Source organism: Carya illinoinensis, chromosome 5 (assembly GCF_018687715.1).
Source record: "Carya illinoinensis cultivar Pawnee chromosome 5, C.illinoinensisPawnee_v1, whole genome shotgun sequence".
In the NCBI taxonomy this organism is placed as follows: Eukaryota; Viridiplantae; Streptophyta; class Magnoliopsida; order Fagales; family Juglandaceae; genus Carya; species Carya illinoinensis.
The window spans coordinates 24,433,330-24,453,673 of NC_056756.1; the positions used below are offsets into that span (position 1 = coordinate 24,433,330).

General features: G+C 36.7%; 3 long non-coding RNA genes across 3 annotated transcripts; 2 read left to right on the forward strand and 1 right to left on the reverse strand.

The window, feature by feature from the left end:
• Positions 1-5,437: 5,437 nt before the first annotated feature.
• Positions 5,438-12,282, reverse strand: LOC122308786. Its single transcript, XR_006242233.1, has 2 exons — positions 11,516-12,282; positions 5,438-6,040 (listed from the first exon to the last, which is right to left on the reverse strand). It is a non-coding gene; the product is annotated as an uncharacterized LOC122308786 (long non-coding RNA).
• On the forward strand, positions 7,075-8,009 carry LOC122308788. Its single transcript, XR_006242235.1, has 3 exons — positions 7,075-7,284; positions 7,451-7,689; positions 7,800-8,009. It is a non-coding gene; the product is annotated as an uncharacterized LOC122308788 (long non-coding RNA).
• On the forward strand, positions 8,125-11,190 carry LOC122308787. The gene is made up of 3 exons (XR_006242234.1): positions 8,125-8,225; positions 8,319-9,095; positions 10,889-11,190. It is a non-coding gene; the product is annotated as an uncharacterized LOC122308787 (long non-coding RNA).
• Positions 12,283-20,344: the final 8,062 nt, after the last annotated feature.

Here is a 20,344-nt window from a genome sequence, read left to right on the forward strand (position 1 = left end):
ACCATTTACAAATGTGGAGCAAGTTGAAGGGTCTACCAGTGAAGGACCCACCTATGTTGACCCAAGGGCAAAAAGTTTTGACCAATTATTGGAAGATGCTAAACGTCCACTCTATCCAGGATGTGCTAAGTTCTCAAAGTTATCCTTCATTGTGAAATTGTTGCATATAAGGACAATTGGGGGGTGGAGTGTTAAGTCATTTAACATGCTACTAAAGTTGTTGAAAACTTCATTTCCGGATGCAGTTTTGCCTGAATCATACCGCGAGTCACGAAGGATGGAGTGGGCCCTTGGTTTTGGTTACATAAAAATTGATGTATGTCCAAATGATTGTATACTATACTGGAAGGAAAATTCTGACAGGCATGATTGTCCCAAATGTAGTATGTCAAGATGGATAACTCGCACCACTAAACAGAAAAAAATCCCCCACAAAGTTCTTCGATATTTTCCATTAACACCAAGATTGAAAAGGTTGTTCATGTCGAAAGATACAGCTGTAGCCATGCGGTGGCACAAAGAATAAGGCATCGATGATTCGAATGTGATGAGACATCCACGTGACTCAGTTGGGTGGAAGGAATTTGATCAAGAGCATCTATCATTTTCTCTTGATGCTCGTAATGTGCGCCTTGGTTTAGCTAGTGATGGATTCAACCCTTTCAATAATATGAGTAAACCTTATAGTGTATGGCCAGTAATACTTGTCCCTTACAACCTGCCGCCATGGTTGTGCATGAAAGACCAGTTCTTCATGCTGTCTCTTTTAATTCCTGGACCAAAGGCGCCAGGCAATGAGATTGATGTGTATTTGCGGCTTCTTGTTGATGAATTGAATGACTTGTGGGAAACTGGTGTTGAGACGTATGATGCATCGAGAAAACAATCTTTTCAATTACATGCAGCATTATTATGGACGATTAATGACTTCCCTGCATATGGAAATCTTTCTGGGTGGAGCATGAAAGGAAAATTGGCATGTCCAACTTGTAATGCTGACACTGAATCTTTGTGGTTGAAATATGGTCAAAAACATTGTTATATGGGCCACCGTCGTTTCCTATCTCCAGAACATACTTGGAGGAAGAAAAAGGCTAATTTTAATGGCAATACTGATCACCGCACCCCACCTTCTGAATTATCTGGCCATGATCTATTGAATCAACTAAGTAATGTTGGGGATGTATTATTTGGAAAAGGTGGAAGGAAGAGAAAGCGAAGACCCGATGAATTGAATTGGACAAAAACAGGTATCTTTTTCCAGTTACCTTATTGGTCAACATTGAAAATTCGACATAATCTTGACGTAATGCATATTGAGAAGAACATTTGTGACAACGTGTTGGGAACTTTGATGGCGATTCCAGGAAAAACAAAAGATTCAGTTAATGCACGTAGGGACTTGTCCATTCTTGGTATAAAGAAGGAATTACATTTACAAGAACATGGACAGAAACTTGTTATGCCACCTGCGTGTTACACGTTGCATGGAGATGAGAGGAGAAGTTTTTGCCAGTGGCTACAAGCTGTGAAATTTCCAGATGGATTTGCTGCAAATATTGCTAGATGTGTAACGTTAAATGGTTGTAAAATATCAGGAATGAAGAGTCATGATTGTCATATTTTCCTCCAAAGACTACTTCCTGTATCTATTGCCGGGTACCTGTGACCTGACATCAGATTGGCTTTGACTGAACTAAGCTCATTTTTTAGACAATTGTGCACACGCACATTGGCTGTAGATGTCTTGAAGCAGCTTGAGGATGATATACCAATCATCCTTTGCAAACTTGAGATGATACTCCCACCTTCATTCTTTGATGTAATGGTGCACCTATCTATTCATCTACCACGTGAGGCATTATATGCAGGGCCTGTACAATATAGGTGGATGTATCCATTTGAGAGGTATTTGGGAAAATTTAAGCGTTATTTCCGAAACAAGGCCCGTGCTGAAGGCTCAATTGCCGAGGCTTACATTCACATCGAGTGCTTGACTTTTTGTTCGATATATCTCCATGATATCGAAACTAGATATCATAGAGAAAAGCGCAATGTTGATGTTTGTGAAGGATGTAACGAATCAGATTTTTCAATATTTACACAAAAGGTAAGGCCATTGGGTGCTTCAAGGCCAACTCGACCAGATAATAAAACATTTACCAAACTATGTTGGTATGTCCTCAACAATTGTCCTGAGATTACCGTCTACCTTGAGTAAGTATCGTCTTTCAATTTGCTTAATTGTTGCCTCTTACCGCATTTGCCTATTTGCACGAATAAGTATTAGGTGACAATATTTTGTTTTTTTGCATTAATGCAGGGAGCATTATAACATATTGAAAGACGAAGGTGTAATTAACATAAATGATGCGCATGAAAATCAATTCCCGTTATGGTTCAAGGAGCGCGTGAGTACCTTGTATATAACATGCGGTGGGCCAAATCTAGGGCCTTTGCTGTTTTGTAGAATTTTATACAACTAACACTTTGTTAATCTGAACCAGATTAGGCAATTGCGTAATTCAGTCCCCGATGAGGTGTCCGATGATCTTTACGCACTAGCATGTGGACCTGACCCGTGGGTTGCATCATATACTGGGTGCATTATGAATGGAACTAGGTTCCACACAAAGCAATGTGAAGAACATCGTCTTACACAAAACAGTGGTGTGCTTGTTCCTGGAGATCATCAAGGTAGGTCTATTGACTTCTACGGAGTAGTAATGGACATCATCGAGCTCAACTATCTAGGATGGCGTCATGTATATTTATTCAAATGTGATTGGTTTGATGTATGTGATATGAGAAGAGGAGTTCATGTTGGCAGTCACTTTACAAGTCTCGACTCAACTAGCAAATGTTACAAGGATGACCCTTTTGTACTTGCATGCCAAGCATCCCAAGTCTTTTATTTGAAAGATATGAGTTTAGGGAGAAATTGGCTAGTAGTACAGAAGGTCACTAGTAGGAATGTTTATGACATCCCCAGCACAACAATTGGGGATGACGATGATGATGAATTGCCTGAGGATGAAGCATACCAGGATGAAGAATATTCTCCACCAGCTCATTTTGTACATCAAGATGATACATGCGTTGATATGCCTTTGCATCGATTAGATATAGACCCCATTGTACTTGATGAGACAGTTATGTTACACCACCCCGATCCAAGAGTTGATGAGGACGAGTTTCTTAGTAGCGAGTCATCCTCAGATGAGAGTGGCTCATATTGTGACAATACATCAGAGTCAAGCGAAGAGGATAGAGATGACGATCATGAAATTGACTCTAATGATTAAGTAAGCATTCTTTGTTTATATAATGTTGGATAGATAATGTCTCCAAGGTTAAATATGTTTACAGCCCCCTATAGATAGCTTTCTTATTAGCTGACATATATATGTTCCTGTGTGTGTAAAAGTGCACGTGTGTGTGTGTACCATGCATAAGTATGAAAATCTGATGGAGAAATGTGTATGTCCATTAATAGTTACATACATAAACTGTTTTTCATTTGGCAGGTTCATTGAAAAGGTGACAACTCGGACCAACTGAAATCTTTGTCTATCAATAGTCTTTATAACTGGTGACAGTAGTGAACCACCTTATTGATCCCTTCCATGTGCCATTTTTAAAGGTTTTAGTTGGAATGGTGAATCCATATAGGCTTTAACATAAGATTGTATTTGAGAAATAGCACACCATTAAGAGACTATTGTGTAAATGATATTTATGAAATGTGTATACTAGCAAGTGTACATAATTTGTTAAACTAAAACAGAAACCATTTATTGTCTAGTGGTATGGAGTTCTGTGCTCAACTACATATTTTATTGGGTTTGTTCATTAAGCATGTACATGTATAGTACTATAAATCTTGCCTATTATGAGGATGTCAATTAAAATAGTATAAGAAAATGTTGGTCCAACGGGGAAACAAACCAAAGGAAAATTCTGATATTATAAGCCATTGTACCAGTAGCTGAAACAATGATTTGATAGGCACAGGAGTTCATGAGAATGCACATAGTTTTATTTCTTTGCTGTGTGTTTGGCCTTGTTCCTCTGTTCATGTTAAATGTATGTAAATTATTTTGCCTATTATGTTATGTGATGTTGCTTTTTATTTCATTGCATCGACTTTAATTTATTCACACTTTTCCATTACCTTTTTTCCACAGTGCATCGAGTGCCTTGATATAAGCAGGAGAAATTGGTGGGGAAAGTACAATGACAGAGCATAGTCAAACTATTAGGCATATTTTTGTGGCAACTTGCAGACTATTGAATCTGAGATTTCAGTTGTAACCAATAAAAGAGTTTGACTTTCTGTATTTGCTTTGTATATTTATGCAGTCTGGAACTTTTTCATTAATGACGTCATTTGTGCATGGATCCTGTAATACCAATCATTTTGCCAAACTATATATGTAACTGCCTTTTTCTATTAATATGAGATACTCATATTTATTGATGATCAAATCAATGGGTGATGATTTGTTTGTACAGATATTTTACAGCTCTGTGTTGGGACTATCTATTGCATAATTCAGCCATCTTGTATGGTCTACTGAGAGAATCTTTGAGTGTTTATTATTCAAAATCTGTTGGTTGATCTGTATTGAAAAGGTTGATACTAAGTGCATGCAAACAGGGCATATTAGATAAATAAAAGGTTTATTGTTTTGGTAACAATGTAATAAACACGTTTACTTGAGTCATGGTATGCTCAATAGAGACAAATATTCTGGAGTGCAGATTGGAGATGAAATCTTCAAGGAATGGATGTAATAAACCAACCGTTTGACTTCCAAAAGCTGTGGTTGAAAAGGTTTACTCATGAAAGATGAGTAATGGATTTCTCAATCTTCGACAACTATATATTTATTTCCATTTTACTGAAATATTGTAGATGTATTCAACTATAATTATTTCAATGCACATGGTAAACGATGAATAGAATGGATCAACAACAACTTATATATTATAATAATAATAATAGTAATAATTCCTGGAAGCCACCAAGAAATGAGTTGTCGTATTACATGTGCCACTTTGGTGGTGACTACCAATAATAGATATTGTGGAAGGTAAAGTTCATTCAAAAGGGTAAAGTTTTGACTAATAAAACTTGAATCATAAAAAAAGGCCAATTCGGCATGGCTATATATATTTATGAGGGTGGGAACGAAACTTTACCTTGTCTATGGTTTCTATCAGGCCATTTAATATTTATCCTGCAGCCTATGTGGCACCAATATCTGATATTTATTAAAAGCTGGAATTCTAATAATTTGGTATCAAGAGCATCGTACATATGGGACATAGGTGGTTTTTTTGTAGAGAAAAGAAATGTTCGCTAGCTGACCATTTCATGCATGGAGGCTGTACTTGAACTGGAGCTTTCAATAAGAATTTTTGGCAAAAAAAATAATAATAATATTCAGATTTCAATAAGAATAAATGTTGGTATTAATAGACAAGAAATCGACATCTCTTTATTGTATTGTATGCTTTCTTGTACAATAAGAATAAGAATAAAATGTGAAATAGCTAGGATCAAGTACCGGGTCCTATGGACTGTACAATTATAGAGTACAATAAGACTTGGAGCAAAAACTGTGGCGGGAGTGAAATTTCTTGAAGCGGCAAAATGTGGGGGGAAAGTTGATGGTTGCCTTTTTCGGTCTTAAAGCAGATAAAGTAGACTACTTTCCAGCCCCAGTTTCCACATGTTACTCAGCTGACCTTGAAAGGCAAAGTTTTGGATTTTGCTGAAAAGTCACTTTCTCACTGGCTGGATTTTTCAATACTTTCCATTTAGGTTGTCGAGATCCATGTAAGTTGACTCCAACATGCTAAGTCCCATTGTACTTTGTCTGTGGTGCACCTTATTGTGTTTAGTAACTTGAAATCAGGTTACTAACTTGAATCCATGCTCTAACTTAACTGTTAACTTGAGCTCTTTTAACTGCTCCATGTTTATGCAAAGTTGATGAGATGTGATTTCTCACCTCCACCTAATAATCTACATCTGCAAATGAATGTAAACATAATCAAGTGATTTCTTGGGAAAATATATCTATCTATATATATATATATATATATTCAAATCAGTTCCTGAAATGCCCAAGTCCTAGAATTATTTAATATAAGGACTTTTATTTCCATTTGTTGTAATAGATTATTTTTTGTTATAATCAATGTTAGAACAGAGTGGAGAAAAGTTGAGAGCAAAAGAATACCTTATTGGAATTTACCTTAGTCGAAAACTCTGTACGGGTTGTTGTTACAAATCTTGTTATGTAAAAATAGATGCATATATACAGTAAATGATATTTGGTGAAAAGGTTTATCTTTCCCCAGTAATAGAGCTATTAAACTGTCCAGGATTTTGCGAGTAGGGTGATATTGCTTCACCATTTGATAAATTGACACATATAGATGTGCAATTAAGTGCAAAAAGAATAAGAAACAAAATACTGTTTTTAAGTCAACAGCATGGAACCAAGAAGACTGAGTACATATTCTTCTCTACAGCCATAGTAGAACAGGGTACAAGCAGTTTCCATACTACTATCAGGTCACTGTGTTATCCACCATGGATTTATCTGTAAATAATCATGAAACTAGCACACCAGCAATGACACAGTTATGCTAATAAATTACATTATTTTATTTAGTCATTACTTAAACAATTTGTAGAGATTCGAAAGTATTCTTCTTTAGCCAAACTCTGCTTGTGTGGATAATGTAGATTGCATAATATATATATTTCCCACAGTCATTTGTATTCCTAACTCTGCTTAAGTTTGGTCCCTTGATGTTAACACAACTTATGATGATTGAAGTTTAAGTAAATCCAATTGATTGTATAAGTTAATAAATAATACTTGGTCGTACGTAGATAGTTGTATATAACATTTGTTCCATTTATAAACTCATGATGTTAACCCCATCCTGGAAGCATTTGGCCATGACAGTTTTTATTGATCAATGTTAGATTCAAGTGTCAATCAATTGTAAGTAAGGCTTGCCATGAGAGGAACAAGAAGAGGAGTTGGTGGACATGGCCGAATGACACAAACTCGCAATGTCCCAAGTCATGGCTGCACATGGAGTGGTCCAACACCTCAAGAGCAGCCTAATAGGTGGACACAAAGTGTTGAGCAAAAAGCGTTGGATCAGATGACTCAACTCAGCCACCAGATATGGTTTTGGGTACTGATGTTAATGAAATTAACAGTGGTACTGCAGATGATGTGCCTGAGTGTAATGGTAATACAAGAGAATTTTTGGGAATGGTTAAAAAATTTGGTTCTTATTCATTACTGGAATAAAAAGTTTCTGCATTAATTAAGTGTACACATTGATGGTGGTTGTAGAATATGAAATGTGTTGGGTTGTGGCAATGATTTTAACATCTGACTTCTATAAATGGCAGGGAAACAAACAATGCGGAGGTGTCTTGGACTAGCTGGATGCACTGAGTTTATGAAGCTTCGTAAGCACGGCCTCATTCCATTGCAGATTAATGATGGTTAGAGGGCACCATCATGTGAGAACACAATGTTCTTTACAACAAGACTAACATGGATTATCAAACATCATGCAAGCATGATTCAGAATAGTTGGGATGTTGTAGATGCACAAGAGAAAGAGGAATTAATCAATCGTGTCAGGGTATTGAGCCGGTTTCATTAACTTGTCAGATTGTTAAATATTTCTGTACATGTTATAAGGCAAAAAGATTGATGGAAATGCAATGTTGATCAATTGGTGTGATCTTACAGGCTGACTTCATTCTAGATTGGAGTAAGAGGAATCATCGTGAGATGGTGGAGAGGAATCTCGGGAAGAAGTTCAATGACTTCCACTACCAGCTTCATAAAATATACAGGGGTTGTGACACACAGCAGGAGGCATTAATGAAGTCAACCTCATTGGTGGAACCAGATGTATGGAAAAAGTTATGTGAAAGATGGGGGAGTGATGAATTCAAGGTAACAAGTGACATGTAATGCTGTAATTGTGCTAAATTATATAGAATTGGATTTTAAGAAAGGTAAATAGAAAGTGATATGTGCTGAATGTGGAAGTAACATTGTCATTATGTGTTATTGCAGAAAAAATCAAAGCAAAATACAGCCAATAGGAAAAAGCAGCGGGTGAACCACACTGCAGGCAGAAAATCTTTTGTGAGGTTAATACAAGAGATGGTAAGATTGTAGTGACTTTAATCATTAAGTGGCTAAGTCAGTGGTAGTGTGTCCTACAAAGAATATCTGAAATATTTATGTATGTATTTGAAGGGTCCAAGCGCAGACAACTTGGTTAATTTCTACAAAGAAACTCATTGGTCAAAGAAAAAAGGGACATTTGTCACTCCCATGACAGAAACTTACTATGTGCGTGCTCTCTAACTTAGTGCCTTTCCGTGAGTTTGTTCCATTCAAGGAACCCCATTTAACATTGGTTATTTCCCATAACATTAACTCATACAATATGTATTGATTGCATCAGAATACAATGTGTGAGAAATTAGATGAGATTCAGCCTGAGGAGCGCACAGATGAGGCTGCAAATACAATATTCAGAGAGGTGCTAGGCCATAGGTCTGGTTATACAAGAGGACTTGGTGGTTCAGTTATAACTGAGACTAGACCATCAGCTATGTTGGCACAACTTGAGCACCTAGGCCAAGAAAATGAGAAGTATAAAAATAGGCATTGATGTACAAGACAGAATTGGATGAGATGAAAAGGGATGTCAGACAATTATTAGTTTGGCAAATGTCCTATGACAAGAGGATGGATGACTCAACATCTCAAAGAGTGTCTAATAGAGACACTCAAGGAGATGTTTAGCTGGATGGGATTCTAAACTGGGAGTGATTTTGATATTTTGTTAAGTATTACTAACTTTTGGTGGCAGGAACATATTTACATACATAGTTGTGGTGGGGGACATGGTGCAGGTTTTCTGAAGTTGGTTTTAGTTGCTGGAATGGCATCCCAACAGAGTGATGGGCATATAATTGTTGGAACTGGGGCTGTGAAACAGTTTGTTAAAGGCTTCTCTGGCCCTTTGTAAGTGTGCTTAATTCTATCCCTTCCTACTGCTGTGTCTTGTCCGAAAATGGTTAAGAGTGTTAAATATTTAATGAAGTTAACTGGATATATGAACCTGCAACTTGAGAGAATCTAGCTCACTAGGTTGAAATAATAGATTTCTTATGAGGTAATGCTAAGATGGATCGAGTATAGGTGATGGTTAAAATTGACTTTAGCATGTAATTGGGATGACAACGGTTAATTTCCAGAAATATTTGGTGTGATCAGAAATAGTAGATTTGAAGTGCTATTCTATCCTCTCATGCATTTCTTAGTGTATGAGAGGATACGTAATGCTTAAACAAGTTGTATGATAATTTGAAAGATAATTATTGGTATACCAAATAATAATTATTTCCCTTCTCTCAATCAATTAGACTAGTTATATATATACAATCTTGAAAAGTAGGCACTAGGCACTTACAAACAATATTAATACTAAATGCAAAATATACTTTAATATATAACATTTCTCCAGATTCTTTTCTAATGGTGTCCAATATTATTCTTTGGTATCAAGATACTCATGTGGTACACCGTACAGGTAGTAGTTTAATAAGAGACTTGGGATGTTAACTGGATATTAGAACCTACAACTTGAGAGAATCTAGCCTAGTGGTTGAAATAAAATATTATATTGAGGTAATGCTGAAATGTTGGGGATAGATGATGGTTTATGTACTGAGTTTATCATGTAACTATTTTGGCTATGGTTAATTTCCGAAAATATTTGTTATCTATTATTTTTGCATCAGATTTTTAGTTTTATTCTATAAATCATGCATTTCTAACAACATAAGATTGGGGTGAATCAATCCAGAAGTTGTATGGCGATCTTTTGAAAGGATTTTATTGGTAGAGAAATAATTATTTCCCTTTTCTCAATCAGATTACTTGTTATATATACAATCTTCTCTAGACCAAGGCACTTACAAAAGAGGTTAATACTAGATGCAGTTATGTAATTTCAATAATGTTGGATAGTAGGCATATTCTTTTCAGGTAGCTATCCAATATTATTCTCTATTTGAAGATACTCATGTGATACGAAGTACAAGTAGTAGTTTAATAAAAGGCAGTGATGTTAACTGGTTTTAGCACCTGGAACTTGAGAGAATCTAGCTTACTAGGCAATAAAAAATTTGCTGAAATGGTAATGACTTGATGGAAGGACTATAGGTGATGGTTTATAGCTGGACTTTAGCATGTAATTGTTTTGACTATGGTTAATTTCCCTCCATATTTGGTGTGATGATTCTGCATCAAATTTGATGATCTAGTCTAGAATCACATTATTTCTTAGTGTATGAGAGGAGTCTCATTCTAAAACAAGTTGTCTGGTTTTTTGGAAGGACTTTATTGGTTTAGAAATAATTATTTCCCTTTTCTCAATCAATTTATTTGCTAAAATTATACAATCTTCTCTAGCAGCCACTTGTAAAAGATGCATAAATAGTAGATGCAGTTATTTAATTTCATAAATAACATTCCTCCATATTGCTAACAAACCTTTCAATATTATTCTCACATTCCAAAAAACAAATCAAATGCCAAGTACAAGTAGTAAGACAAGGTTTCATGATGTTTGTGATGTTTAAACATATACTTGAGAGAATATAGCTTAATAGGTAAAAATAAATGTTTGTCTAGATATCTCTGTAATGGAGTTTTGGTGAATGATTTTTGTTCAATAATTCAGGTTGAATGGTATGGAGTAGGCTGGGTTTGTGTGTTCTGACTATAATTGTTTTCATCTTTGTAATATGCAGGTATATATGACAGGTAACATGATATGAGCAAAGCTTGTAATGTTTTGATGCACCAATGAACCTGCCTACAGGATGCTATATATAGACTTCACTCCCAGGTTTAAATGTATATATAGCCATGTTGAGGACTGATCCCATGAGTGGCACATGATATTTCTAGCACACCAGTGGTAGATACTATATATTTAAGAATATAAGCTTGATTTTGCATGACATTTCCTCTTTATGTCGTGTATAATGTATAATGTTCTGAACGTAAATGAGATGTTAATTCAAGCTTCTATGAAAACTAGATGGCAATATTGTACATGAAAACAGAGTAGTATATACGGTGTTTTAATTTGCCGAAGCTGTGAAAAAAGCTAAACAGAATCTAAAACAATAAGTCCTAGAAACAAGGATTGGCAGAGTACTATGTATTACAAGAGATTGATACAAGTTCGCAGGTTGTTCAAAAATGCAATTCAAAGAATATAATTGGGTTTATTTACAAGGTTGTTAAATTGACACATAGACGTAAAAACGGGTTCAGGGGCAAATTTCTCAATATTATACATATATGTAGAAGTAGACTATTGTATGAAATGAAAATGGGTTTATGAGTAGTTGAGATTGACGAACAATTACCTGTGGGTTGGTTTTTGAGATTCAGTTCCAACCAACAATAACATACGTACCCATGAATCCAGAAAAAAGCATAAAAAAAATAGTTTAGACTTATGCCCCCAACAAATTCGTCGTGAATCCGTAGGAAATGCCTCTATTTATTCATCGCATATACCCACAAGCAATTGGCATTTCTTGCGGTATCACCACTTCCCCTGAAATATGTGAACTTGGCGAATCGAGTGCCAAATCAAATTCACCGCAATCTCATCCCCATTGTTTTATATATTTCCCCGATTTTCCAGCAAAAAGCTGAAGTAGCTTTTGCGGTGACCCAAAGAACTCGTAGTAAGCATTAAACAGTGACGTCCCAATATCTGGCGATAATTGCCCTTCAATCCAAGATGGGATCGAATCATTGCTGCGGGAGCAGTTGGCGGCAACATTCTCAAGCAATTTCGGTGTGCCCAAATTCGCCGAATCGTAACGATTGCCGTGCCAGAGAATGGCCGTAACTATCACCGAAATTGGCTTTCAAAGCTGACGAATTTCCACCGAAATTGCCCTTCAAACCCTCGGTGTCCATTGTCTTCTGCTGCGGGAACCATCGGCGGCTTTATCTGTACCAACTGCGGCCAGCTTCAAGTATTCACCGAAATTAGTCTGACCAGACGTATTACTCCCAACCGATTAGCGGTTTAATGAGCTCGCAGCAGTTCATCTGACTCTACGATAAAACAGGGTAATTGCGGTGAGGTTGCACCTCGCAAAACATGGTTTTTCTTGTAGTGTGCTATTTGCCTAACTATTATCTTTATATATATATATATATTATCTGATGCGATATCAATAGGTTGGAAGATAAAAAATAAAAATAAAATAAATAAATAAATAATATGATATTGGGCAAAGTTTTAAATATCTTTTCGGTAACCGTTTCAATTAATATATTAGAATGAAATATTTCGACATTGGTACCTTTTCGAGATTAATTATATATTATATATAAATATATATATATATATATATATAAACTAAAAACTAATAGAATAAATATATATATGTAAGTGTATATCATGTATATGTGTATATATATAGAAGACTTGAAGATTTATAAAATGAATATATGTTGAAAAAATCACAAAGTTGAGTTTAGACACAAAACTAAAGAAAAAAAAAATCAAATAATAGATAAATTATTAAAAAGAATAATATTTAGAAAAAAGAGAGAATGATGAGACATATTTAAAGTTACAAAAAAAATTATATAAATAGATTTTATATTCTATAATTAATGAAATACCATCTGGATTTAAAATTTACAAAAATACCATCTAAGTACAAAAAAAAATTATAAAAACAGTCTGAAATGGAATGGAAAACGAAATGCAAATTCTAGTTGGAATGACCGAAATGGACCGGAATAGCCGGAATTTAGAGTGAAACGAAATGTGGTGGTATAGTGTACCGAATACTACATTGGAATGATAAACTTCTGTCATACCAGCCGATATAGAACGGATTTAAAAACATTGATATCAAGTCATTGGATGACAATTTATTAATCAACAACATTTCTCAATTAGAGAACCCTTAAGACCAATGGTTATGAACAATTATGACTGATCGACGATGCATGGATAAAGTAAACTACCAATTTTAGTAATCAAAGCACAATTAGAGATTGATCCATTGATGACATAAGTAAAATGTATCCTATCGACTCTAATTTTTCAAACACAATTTTAGATATTTAGGATTTCTTAAGAGCACTAAACATGTAACTCTTGTCTTCCTTTGGTTACCTTATTTTGATTTTGATTATATATTAATTTCTGCATACTGCAATTCATCATCTTCCCACCCTTCCGTGAAGTAATATTAAATGATTAGAAACTATTTGTTATATATGTTCTACTTGTGAATCAATCATTTGACGTCAAATTAAGAGATATTGAGAGAATGGTGATAAAAAGAATATAACTTCTTTATGATCTTTGTTCGCCACGTCGCTATTTACATGCACTATACAATTCTTGGGGCTTTGTGTGTGTGTATATATATATCTTTTTTTTTTTACTCATATTTTCTACAAGAATTTACAAGTAAGAAAATTAGGAATATAGTAGTTTTTAGATCCTTTTATATATTCAATATTAAAATCAAATATATTTAAAATAGCTTGTTATCTGACAAAAATGTGCTTTGATGCAATCAATGCGTAATAACAATTTTTGGTTTAACAAATCACTTTGAAATTTATAAATACAGACTTGTGACAATTAAAACATTTTCCTTTTGAATGATTTTGAAAACTTTGGGTAGCAAACCTCTTGCCATAGTTTATCATATTTATTATCGGATATTAAAAGGTAATTTAAATCATAAATCTATCTTAAAAACCTCAAAAAATAAAATTTTGATAATTCAGAGTTATACTCCTAATGCTAACATTTAAGTTTCAAAAATGATTCAATGGAAAGATATTACTCTTCCTGATAAATGGATTTTGGAATATGAAACTCCTCCTGCTAAGGTTATTTCTAATGAAATTAACCTTGATTATATTCAACAATATTTGAACGGTACTGTTAAAATTAGTTTTGATCAACCTCTAATAAATAATGAGAGGAGAAATTCTTTTGCGGGAACTAGATGTTCTTTTGTTGGATCTATGACTGATAACCTTGGAAAGAAGAAACCAAAATCTCAAAAAACAATTTGGAAGATTTAGTAAAAACTGCTAAACCTAATTTAAAACTGAAAGTTGTTTTTACCTCCTCTCAGGTTACTTCTGCTTATTACATTACTAAGGATACCAATGCATCTAAAGGCAATACCAATTAAATATTTGGTTCAATTTAAAACAGACTCTGGGAATTTTTTTTTTTTTTTTTTTTTGTTAATGTACTCAGTTTTGGAAGCAAAGTAATACTGAGTATAATTAATAGGTTTTGCATATGGATCATAGGGCGTACTAAAAGCAGTCGGAAAGAAAACAGGTTTACCAATGGGAATACTACCAAGAGTGATAAACCTATTAGCAATATCAAAGGGGTGGCTGGAGTAATAGGCTCATGTTTAACAATTCTAGTATTAGGTATTGGGGTCCAGTTATATGATCCTCACTTTACTACTTTCCTACTCTACTTCTGCTCCTCTTATTGGTATCAAAGCCAATTTTTGTCACTGGTAGGTGATTTATATCTGTTCATCTTGTCTAGTGTGTTGTCTCCCATCCTTTACTATGTACTTTCTTAATCTTGTTCAATTCCTATTTCATTTGGCCCACCCCGATTGTAAAGAATTCCAAAGACCATGTCTATAAGACCTGTTTTGAAAAGAATTTAGGGCATGAGTGGGTAGATAGTTGACCCCAAGGTATGTGTTATGAAATGCAACAAGTACATGAGTGAAGATAGGATTAGTGAGTGTTAAGTTTAGTTTTGGTTGATTTCTTGATAAATAAAATGTTTAGATCTAATTCGTCTATTAGTTCTAGATCTAGTATACCCCCTGATATCATTAATGAGGAGGACTTTTCAATTGAAGAAACTGATAATATTGATTTTAATAAATGGAGCATTCTAAAGATTGATGCTAAATCTATTTGAACTTCTTATATTAGCTACTATTAGCTTCTTCTCCCATCTTCCTGTTGGGAGTTGTTCTGACACAGAGACGATTCTAAATAAAGGAGGGACGAAATTTAACGTGGTTCGGCAATTGCCTACGTCCACAGCTGCTGTAATTTCACTATAAAAATAATTTTTACAGAAAAATTTTCTCTGCTCACCCACTCTCTTCCTCTCTTCTTTCTCTTTTCTACACTCTGTCTGCACTCTCTGCTGCACACACTGTCTGCACTCTTAAGCTCTCCTATTTATAGGAGAGCAGATCACTACGTTGCAGCAATTTGCTGCATGATTCTTAGGGACGTGCCTAACAATACAAAAGAGCAAACAGTGCATTCGGTGTCTTTCGGTGCACTGTTCACTGTTTTTGTCTCCACCTGCAACAATCTCCCACTTGGAGACAAATGAGTCTACATATCTTCATAGCAACTATCACAGCAATTTCAAGTCATGCCTTTAAGTACGAAGTCCAATTGAAGCAATACACAGCTTCAGTTTGTCAGCAGTAACTACTTTTGTGAACATGTCTGCTGGGTTCTCTGTTCCTCGAATCTTCTCAAGTATCAGCTGTCCACTATCAAGAAGAGATCGGATAAAATGGTATCGCAACTGTATGTGTTTTTTTCTAGAATGAAAGGCTGGATTCTTTGCAAGAAAAATAGCACTCTGACTATCACTGTGCAGAATGCCTTTTTCATTCTTCTTTCCCAATTCCTCCAAGAATGATTGCAACAAAACCATTTCCTTCCCTGCTTCAGTTATAGCAACGTATTCCGCTTCTGTAGTTGAGAGAGCAACAATCTTTTGTAACTTAGAAGCCCACGATACAGCTGTACCACCCAGCATATACACAAATCCAGTAGTACTTTTTCTGCTGTCAACGTCACCTGCTAAATCAGCATCTACATATCCCTGTAGTTTTAAACCTGCTTTTGTAAAGCATAGTGATGTATCTGAAGAGCCTTGTAGATATCTTAAAATCCACTTGACTGCTTCCCAATGCTGTTTTCCTAGATTACTCATGTACCTACTCACAACTCCCACTGCTTGTGCAATATCTGGCCTTGTACAAACCATGGCGTACATAAGACTACCAATAGCAGATGCATAGGGTATTCTGTCCATGCATTCTTGCTCTTCCTCCGTCTTTGGCGATTGATCCTTAGTTAGTCGAAAGTGACTAGCTAAGGGTGTGCTCACTGGTTTCGCCTTGTCCATGTTAAATCTTCTGAGCACCTTCTTTACATACTCCTCCTGGGAGAGCTTGAGAGTATCATTAGACCTGTCTCTAATAATTCTCATACCAAGGATTTATTTTGCAGCACCCAAATCCTTCATCTCAAACCGCTTTGACAATTGCTTCTTCAGTTCATTGATTTCCTTGATGCTTGACCCTGTAACGAGTATATCATCCACATACAACAGTAGGATAATATAAGAGTTGTCAAAGTTCTTCATATAGCAACAATGGTCAGCCTGTAGTCTTGTAAATCCATTACTGCACATGAAGTTGTCAAACTTCCGGTACCATTGTCGTGGAGCTTGTTTTAGGCCATACAAGCTCTTCTTTAGTTTGCAAACTAGATTCTCTTTTCCCTTCACTGAGAATCCTTGTGGCTGGTGCATATAAATGTCTTCCTCCAAGTCACCATGAAGGAATGCAGTCTTCACATCTAACTGCTCAAGATGTAGATTCTCTGTAGCCACAATTGCCAACACTAGCCTGATCGTTGTTAATTTTACAATTGGAGAGAAAATGTCTGTGTAGTCGACACCTTCCTTTTGTTGAAACCCCTTCACGACCATTCTGGCTTTGTAGCGCTTGCTACCATTATGTTCTTCTTTAATTCTGTACACCCATTTATTTTGCAAAGCCTTCTTGCCTTTTGGAAGCTTAGTTAGCTCCCATGTCTGATTTGACATCAGTGACTCCATCTCATATTGCATGGCTTTCTCCCACTTGATCGAATCTTCAATTCGTAGAGCTTCATCATAACTTTCCGGTTCACCACTATCTGTTAGCAAGATGTAGTATAGAGATGGTGAGAACCGTTGTGGTGGCCTGATTGTCCTTGAAGATCTTCGAGTAACAGTGAGTGGTGTACGTTGTTCGATCTGTGTATCATCATTTTCTTGATCCTCGTTCTGATCAATGTTGACTCAAGTAACATCAAATTCAACAACCTCAGGTTTCTTTGGTTGTTCCTCAGATTCAGCTTGTGACTTAGCTTTGTACAGAATCTGCTCATTAAATATCACATTTCTACTTCTGATGATTTTGCAATTTTTATCATCCCAAAATTGATAGCCAAATTCTTCATCACCATAACCGATGAAAAAACATTTTCTAGATTTGGCTTCTAACTTGTTACGATAAGTAGAATCTATGTGAACATATGATAAACAGCCAAAAACTTTCAAATGGGAAAGATTTACCTTCTTTCCGCTCCAGACTTCCTCTGGTAGATCGAACTTTAAGGGAATGAAGGTCCCCGATTAATCAAATAGGCTGCAGTGTTAATTGCATCAGCCCAAAAACATTCAGGCAATCCTGAATTCAGCCTCATGCTTCTGGCATGTTCGTTGAGAGTTCTGTTCATGCGTTCAGCTACGCCATTCTGCTGCGGTGTCCCGGGAATAGTCTTCTGAAATTTAATCCCATTTGCAGCACAGAATTCTTTGAACCCTCTGTCGATGTACTCTCCTCCATTGTCTGACCTCAGACATTTTAACTTCAAGTCTATTTCATTTTCAACCATGGCTCTCCACTTCTTGAAAGTATCAAATGTGTCAGATTTATTTTTCAAAAAATAAACCCATACTTTCCTGCTTGAGTCATTAATAAAGGAAACATAGTACCGCAATCCTCCAAGAGAAGCGACTGGGGATGGCCCCCACAAATCTGTGTGCACCAACTCCAACTTTGTAGATTTTGGAGTTCTACCATTTTTCAGGAAACTAACCTTTTTCTGTTTCCCAAAAATGCAACATTCACACATGTCGACATCAGTTGATTCCAACTTTGGTAACTTCCCCTTGGATAATAGTACTTTCATTCCTTTCTCACTCATATGACCAAGCCTTTGATGCCATAGGTTGGCATTTGTATCAGCAATTGCAATAGTATCTCTAATACTTGAAGTCATGTATAGAGTACCTGTTTTTGTGCCTCGAGCTACTACCATAGCTCCTTTTGTTATCTTCCACGTGCCACCGGTAAATAGTACCGAATGCCCATCAGCATCAAGTTGTCTTACAGAAATCAGGTTCCTCATGAGTTTGGGAACATGTCGCACCTTCTGTAGCAACCATGCACTTCCATTGGGCAGATTGATTGGTACATCTCCCATGCCTTCGATTTCCAACGCTTCACCATCTGCTAAGTACACCTTCCCGAAATCACCAGTGATATAATTCTGCATGATTTCTCGTTGTGCTGTAGTGTGGAACGAGGCTCCTGAATCTAAAACCCAAGATTCAATTTGGTTGTCGACTGAAAGAAGTAAGGCATCTTGGAGATCTTCTGTTGTGGCATTAACAGAGTCATGCTCATTCTTCTTCTTTGCTTCCTTGCAATTATTTTTGAAGTGGCCAATCTTACCACAATTCCAGTACTGTACTTGTTTTCCAGATCTAGATTTATTTCTGCCTCTTCGGGACTTCGATCTGCCCCGATTTGAACTTCTACTAGCTCCTCTACCTCTCGTCTCGAGGTTTAAGGCAGAACTGGAAGTTGATGCTTCTCCTGTATCTCTTCTGCGAACTTCCTCGCTAAGAATATGGTCCTGGATATCTTGATACTTCATCTTTGTTTTGCCATAAGAATTGCTGACAGCTGTTCTCATGGCCTCCCAGCTCTTTGGCAATTGAGCTAGAGCAATCAATGCACGTACTTCATCATCAAATTCAATCCCCACTGAAGCTAATTGATTGATGATGGTGTTGAACTCATTCAGATGCTGAATAACTGGAGTTCCTTCTGCCATTCTCAAGTAGAATAGCTTGTACATCAAATGCACTTTGTTATTGGCTGATGGCTGCTCGTACATGTCCGATAGAGCTTTCATCAAATCCGCCGTGGTCTTCTCCTTTCCCACATTGTGTGCAATTGATCTTGACAGTGTTAGTCTAATGACTCCCAACACTTTTCTATCAAGGAAACTCCAATCTTCATTGCTCATGTCATCTAGCTTTCTTCCTAGGAGTGGAAGATGTAGTTTCTTCCCATAGAGATAATCCTCTATCTGCATTCTCCAGTAGGCAAAGTCTGTACCGTCAAATTTCTCGATACCAACACCTTTAGCTTCTTCTCCAGCCATAACTTTACAAATGAGTTCAAATTCAAACAAATAAAGATCACCGTTGCGTCTGAAACACTCAAATTAGCTGGAAACGAGTCCGAAATGATCCAAATAGTTTGTCAGCACTATTTGATCGTCGCGATGGAACTCCAACTGGCGTGATCTAGCCCAAAATGATTTGCAACAAGTGGATGGTGCAGATCCAATGTACTGATGCCGAATCTCAAAATTTTGACCGTACGGATGAGTCTGGAATGATCCAAATAGTTGGAAAGCACTATTTGATCGTCGAAATCGGACTCCGAATGGCTTAGATCTAGCCAAAATCAGATCTGAAAAATGGACGGTTCTGATCTGTCTGGCGCGTGAGATACACGCGCTTACAGTACTGTGGCGCGTGGGGGAGAGTGAGGCGCGTGTGACACACGCGCCGAACCTCTCTAGGGCACGTGGGGGCGTGTGGAGGCGTGTCCTTCACGCGTCTTCAACCTCTGGCGTGCGTGGGGGTGCGTGGGAGCATGTGGTGCACGCGTCTTCAACCTCCGAAGCGCGTGGGGCGCGTGGGTTGCAGCAGATGCACGCGCCGATCTTCTAGGGGCGCGTGTAGCCTCGTCCAACCTCCATTTTCGATTCTGTTTGCGGCAACGGATTCGTCTCGATGCGAGGAACGCCGTGGAGTTGTCAAAATTTGATTTTGAGCAACTTGAATTTTTGGACAGCTCGAACCAGTGCTCTGATACCAGTTGTTGGGAGCTGTTCTGACACAGAGACGATTCTAAATAAAGGAGGGACGAAATTTAACGTGGTTTGGCAATTGCCTACGTCCACAGCTGCTGTAATTTCACTATAAAAATAATTTTTACAGAAAAATTTTCTCTGCTCACCCACTCTCTTCCTCTCTTCTTTCTCTTTTC